Source organism: Pungitius pungitius, chromosome 10, assembly GCF_949316345.1.
Source record: "Pungitius pungitius chromosome 10, fPunPun2.1, whole genome shotgun sequence".
In the NCBI taxonomy this organism is placed as follows: domain Eukaryota; kingdom Metazoa; phylum Chordata; class Actinopteri; order Perciformes; family Gasterosteidae; genus Pungitius; species Pungitius pungitius.
The window spans coordinates 12,055,802-12,062,327 of NC_084909.1; the positions used below are offsets into that span (position 1 = coordinate 12,055,802).

A 6,526-nucleotide genomic window follows, 5' to 3' on the forward strand; every position below is an offset into this window, starting at 1 on the left:
GTTATTTCTGCAGCGCAACCATTAAAAAACACGGGTCCATTGTTAAATCGCTGCTTCATTTCAACCAGAATCTCGTATCGTTCGCATAAAGACAGGATTGTGCATATAATAAGGCTTACCCGTAGACTGCCTCGAGGGAAAGATGCCGCTTCGTTTACACCTTTATCTAAATCCTCTCCTTAGTGAGCTCCACGGAGCCCGGCGGGCCGGTGGGTGACACTGCACTGCGGAGGGCTTCTCTGGCATCTCCAAGACCGAGCTCATGAGCAAACGTATCGTGATCGGAATTTACAATATAGTCTTTCCGTCCACAAAAAATTCAGAATAAAAGAGAGGAAGAGCAGTGAGATTCCCCCTCTGCTGACTGCGACAGATACCATTAATGTATTTAACTATTGCTTCCCTGTAACAATCTACATGTCATCGCTGAAACAGCGGCAGATACTGAACTTCTCCACCTCACAACGCCTGACCGTCTGAGAAGGCTTTTTAATTTGTATTTGAAGCGGTGGATATCTTCACGTCTTCAATGTGAGATCGTTCCCTCTTACAGTACAACTGGTGCAGCCGTTCAAAACCCAGAGTCACAAACAGGCGGTCAGTTCATTTCTCCGATAATCAAAACGGTCTGCAAACTTTATGAAATGCTCAAGGAAAAAAGAAAACGCGTATGTCGGCGAGCCAAAGGAAAAACTGGCCTACCTTGAACTGGATTCCCCCAAATGGTACGACGCCGCTTGCCAGTCAGCGGGGAAGGCTTTGGACATCACAACTCCGGCTCAATGGAGAAAACACGTTTCCATTAAATGGGTGCAAGCCGGTGATAGTCTGGGTTTCAGTGAGGTCACCCATTCAGCCAAACGTCCGGTTTTAATTCCAGAACAGAATAATGGAAATATTGTCTCTGTCCTTTTGGGAAGGAAGTGCGCCTAGCGCTCTCCTACGCAGATGTGACTTTGCGCACTTCAAATAAAGCCGATGATGGGTAGAAACGATTACTACAAGAACCAATGAAAATGTATAGCAAAAACGAGTGGGGTGGGCGAGGGGGGCGAAGCAGTCAAATGAGCACCCCACTGCCAAAGCCTGACAGCTGACTTTTACGCAAATCGTGCTCATTTACTGGTCCTCTCCTGGGTGCTTCTCAATCCCAACACGCACTGATCGGTGCGATCCCCACTCAGCAGCGCAGCGGTGGAGATGGGGGGAGGCTGGGGTAGAAAAAAAGAGGGAGGGGAAGGCGGGAGGTGGACAAGAAATGTATGGATATAATGGCCAGATCCGATGGGGGGTTTCCTCCACAGCTCCGCTGTGTAGTTGCAATGCACACGACGAGGAAGGAGCTCTCCCCGGTCCTAGTGCACCGCGCACACACCGTCCCCTACTGGCTCCAGACGCACGCCGCGAAAGCACCTGCAGGCTGTCATTTTCATCGATTTAAGCAGTAAAAGAATGAGGGGGAAATACATTCCGGTGGACACCTAGAAGTCAATTCGAAGCTCCAAAGATGAACAGAAGGGATCCTTGCCTGTTGAGAGGGGGAGAGCCGGATCGAGGTTGGGATGGGAGGGAGATAAGCGAGAGAAAGGGGGTTGAGGGGGCTTCTTCATACACTTTAAAATGAACCACCACAGTCAATCCAATGATCACTGATGATTGTAATGAAGGGGTGGGTCCTAAAAGGTCCCTTTGAGATGAACACGTGTATAGTTCTACAGCTAAACACCGTGACAGACAGAATGTTTACTCGTGGAAATCATGGAATTGTGTATAGTTACTACCTTGGTCATAGGTGCAGGTTGAGGTTAAGAGTGAAATACATGTCTGGCCGCGTGGTGATCCCCTGAATGCATCCAGGTTCCCCCTCACTTTTTCCTGCTTGAACTTTGGCCCAGTCCCTCTCCGCACCCTAAACACTAAACCAGGGATCTAACTGAACTCACAAGTTAAATGGTTGTGTGTAAGAGTCTGTGATAGCTTTAAACAGTGTAAATGTGAATGGGACAGCACTTTGCTCAAACATATTTCGTCTCCATGACTATGGGGCACCGTTTGTAAAATGTTGCACGTTTCAAGGATAATGTTTGGCAGTGACACAAAGTTGTTAAATAATTTAAATATTTAATCTAAATGTAAATGTTAAATGTTCAGTCTACAATGTCAGACATTGTCAACAAATTAAATTTCTGTTTGGTAGTTTTAGTTTAATCCATCAGCACCCTTGTTTTTTATACACCAAAAACCTTTATTTGTAAGTAAAACGGACACATTTTTTAAATGCAGTAAAAAGCATAATATTTCTCTTAGAGTATAAGTATGGTAAGGTTATACAAATAATGTACTTCAAAATGGTAATTGAGTCAGGACTTGCATGAATAATTGAGTTACTCTGTGGACTCATAATCACAAAAATCATTTCTGTGGGAAGAATAGATCTGTAAAAAACGTATCTCATTAATCTAAAGCATAGCCTTTGACTTTGTTGCTTTGTTGCTTTCTTTATATCTCAGTTGGCATTTTGCTTAAATATACTATATTACTTTGTTGTATTAATTATAATCTGTTGATGCAGGAAAGTTATTGTTTTAACAGTAAACCAGCAAACTGTGATATTTGCCCAACATGAATTTAAAATGAAGTTAACAGAGAAAATCCACATCAGAAGTCAATTACTGAAGAATGCAAAACCCTTTCAATTGAAATGTCATGTCAATTATAGGGATTATAGGCGAGTTTAGACATTAGACTTGAAAACTAAATTACCGTCAGACAACATCAATCATGTTACAAAATAAGAAAGCTAGAAAGCGACTAAATTACAGTCACAAGAAGCTCAAGGATCCGACGAGTGCACACTCGATGCACCTGTGTGTCTGTGTGTCAAACATGGCCACTTCTCTCTATCACATCCCATCCAAATCTGTGGCGTTTGTGCACTAGATGGGAAAGAAGAGGGCTCTCTTGTGTAACTACCCTTGCCCGGGGCTAAGGAAACTCGTCACAGACACATCAGCCTCCGCAGTTTCTCCTCTCAGAGTGTGAGTAGGTACCTGACCGGTATCCGTCATGAAGAAAATATAGAGCCTGACTGATATGACATAAAATACTCCTCTTCATTCTTTAAAAAAAAAAAACCTCACCTACTTACTCGATCACTCACTCTGCTGCCTGCTTAATATTCGGTGCGTAAGTAATGCCATAGAAACAGCTGAGAGATCAGATCTTACATATTTTTCCCCTGCTGCTGCATTGTCCAGTCTACTAAATGGCTCTCCACAGAAGCTCCTTTGACAACACAGTAGTAGCTCTGTACAAAAGCTATTCGTTCTTTCTTAAAGGGGGCCGGCTTTGTTCAAAGAGCTATATCTTGAATTAGCATCATGTCCCACTTTCACGCACTGACAGAAATAGATTTAGCATTAAAATACAATCAGATAAAGAAACAATTAATTCCTTTCTTCAAAATGAAAACAGGAATAAAGCTGCACAAGGGTAAATGTAGCCATATATGGGGTTTTCATGTTGAGACATTACAGTTGAAGTTTAAGTACTTCGTTACGACATTAAACTTAAACTCTCCCGAATCACAAAAAGGACACATTATCATCTTATTAAGTCAACATAGTGGACATGTTAGCAATCCGTGCCTTTTTACTCATGCAGGGGACACAACACCGTCAGCCTGGATGCTGCTGGAAAGGTGAGACTGAACCAAAACTGCAAAAACAAAAAACAAAGAGCTGAAAAACATTACGATGCTCTGAATCGCTAAGGGGAATTGTAGAGTGAGGCAATTATTTTCTGTTATGTTACACATAGCCATTTCAAATTGACATCAACAGGGTTCCTTATCCTCCCAAATGAAGCTGCTCTGTGGAGTTTCAGTTTGGATTAAAATAGAAAGGAACTGGTGACAGAGGAGGTGGAGACATCTAAAAATTAAATCTATGATGGATGGTTTTGCATCCATGACAGTACTTTGACGATACAGAAATGCCCGTCCCCCACTCTCACTCTAACCACTGTCAAATAGAAAATCAAATAATTTTGCATCTCAACATGACAAAAAGTTTCTGGCATTTGACTTTCCTATAACTCTCTCTTCCACACACACACACACACACACGCACTGGGCCGGCCCTTCCTATAGGCAACCCTCTAGCATAACAAATGGTAAATGTACTTGTACAGCGCTTTTCTAGTCATCTGACCACTCAAAGCGCTTGAACACTATTCTATTCACCCATTCACACACTAACCAGTGAGCACAAGACGTTATATCAACGTTGAAATATGGTTGAAATCGGGTTGAAATGAGGTCTGAACGTCTAAGACCTCATTTCAACGTCTTTTCAACCGGCGAAAAAGTGCGTGAAACATCAACATGCTAGAAATGGGTAAATTTATAGACTATGTGTCATGTTGTAACGTAAGGTTAAAAGAGAGACGATAATATCATTAAGATTATCATAATAATGAATCAACTGGTCGGCGAAATTTGGTCTACGCAAAGACGTGATTTCAACGCATTTAAGATTTTTCTTAAAACGTCATGGATATGGAAATACAGAGTGTGTGTCTGTTACGCCGCTGTGTGAAGCCAATTAACATAACGAGGTTCATCAGGTATGAAGGAGAATGTACGTAAGTGAGTGTTACAGCTGATGCAAGCTCTGTATTTGCATCTACAAAGTCAAGCTGTGTTATAGATTATGGCTGAACAAGATTGCCATCAAGAGAAACTGCAAAGACTTGAAGTTCAAGACAGACTGATAGCTGCAGACCAAGAAGCAGCTGCACATACTCGCCGTCTTCAGCAAGAAAGAGAAGAGACTGAGCGTAAGATAGAAAAGGACAAGCAAGAAGCTACTCACTTAAAGGAACAGCAAGAAGAAAATGCTGAAAGGAAAAAATCTGTAGAGGACCTGAAAAGAGAGCCTGAGCGTTTGGAAGAGTTAAAGAGACTGAATGCAGCCAGAGCAAGGCTTCAAATCTACGATGAAGATACGTTCCAACCAGAGCAAGAGGTTACATCATGTAAGTTTGAGTTGCCTATGCCTGAGCAAGCAATTAATCAGGAGAACTCTGTGAATCAACAACATCAACCTCTAGGAGAAGTAGCTCCGAGCAGCATACTTCAAAACGAAACGGGAGAGCTGGTGAAGGTTCTAGCTGAAGCAATATCAGCAAATAGACTACCCATTCCAGAGCCTACCATCTTTAGTGGAGATCCACTCAAGTTCAACCAATGGAAGTCTTCTTTCCAGACACTAGTTGAGAGAAAAAATATTCCAACCGCAGAAAAAATCTTCTTCCTCCAGAAATATGTGGGAGGAGCAGCAAGGGAAGCTCTGAAAGGTTACTTTCTGATTGATTCAGAACATTCATATTATGCAGCATGGAACCTACTCAAAGAACGATAGGGAGATCCGTTCGTAATTGCCCAAGCCTTCAAAGACAAGTTACATGGATGGCCAAAACTAGCCTCTAGAGAGAGTGCCAAGTTGAGAAGATTTGTGGACTTCTTACGTAGCTGTGAAGCTCCTATTGTTCACATTGAAAGTCTAAAAGGTTCTTAACGATGACATTGAAAATCAACGACTCACTGCCAAACTACCTGACTGGTTGAGTACTAGATGGAACCGAAGAGCCACACAATATCAAACCTAACCCTAACCCAAAGCGAAAGATCAAGAGCCAAACCATAGTAGCCACTAAAGCCCAAAGTGCACAGATCTTCACAACCAATGCAAGTTATAGAACCATACCTACATGTGTGTTTTGCAAGAAGTTAGGACACGGTCTACACAAGTGTCACAGATTTGTCGAAACACCAGTTGCTAAACGAGTGAAGTTCATTCAAAGCGAGAGACTATGCTTCGGATGTTTGAGCCTCGGTCATCAATCCAAGAGTTGACGTCATCCTACATGCTTACACGAAGATCGCTCAAAGCAAGAACCAAGGCGAGAATCTTCTAAAGAAATGAGCTGTAGCAATGAAAGAAAGCCACAATCAACACAACGAAAAGACAACCTCAAGGAAAGGACATCTAACAGAGTTGTGCAAGATGGCAACAGTACACAGACTTCAGCAATAGTTCCTGTTTATGTGTCAACTCCAAGTGATTCAAACAAGGAAGTTCTTGTCTATGCACTGCTAGATTCACAAAGCGATTCTTCATTCATTCTTGAGGGAGTAGCAAACGTTCTGGATACAGACATGGAACCAGTGAATTTGAAACAATCTACAATGTCGTCAAAGGGAACGATTGTACCTTGTAAAAGAATCAAAGACTCACAAATAAGAGGGCTATTCTCCTTTAAGAAGATAACAGTACCAACAATATACAGTCGCGAATTCATACCAGCTAATAGGACACATATTCCAACTCAAGAGACTGCTAAAGCATGATCTCATCTGGAACATCTCGCAGAACACATTGCACCACCAAAAGAATGCGAAATTGGTCTGCTTATTGGGTACAACTGCCCTCAAGCGCTAATGCCTAGAGCAGTCGTGTGTGGG

The 6,526-nt window shown here is 42.3% G+C and overlaps 1 protein-coding gene across 5 annotated transcripts in view; it reads right to left on the reverse strand.

Annotated features, from left to right (window-relative positions):
* The window catches only part of il1rapl1a (interleukin 1 receptor accessory protein-like 1a), a 155,868-nt gene extending 154,304 nt beyond the window's left edge, over positions 1-1,564 (reverse strand). Inside the window, exon 1 of one of the 5 annotated variants that reach the window (XM_037488355.2) lies at positions 703-1,564. The gene's annotated coding sequence lies outside the window, so the exon portion shown is untranslated. Of the gene's footprint in view, positions 1-119; positions 603-702 lie in introns of those variants that run through there. The other 4 variants (XM_037488353.2, XM_037488357.2, XM_037488356.2 and 1 more) reach the window with 4 other exon arrangements.
* Positions 1,565-6,526: the final 4,962 nt, after the last annotated feature.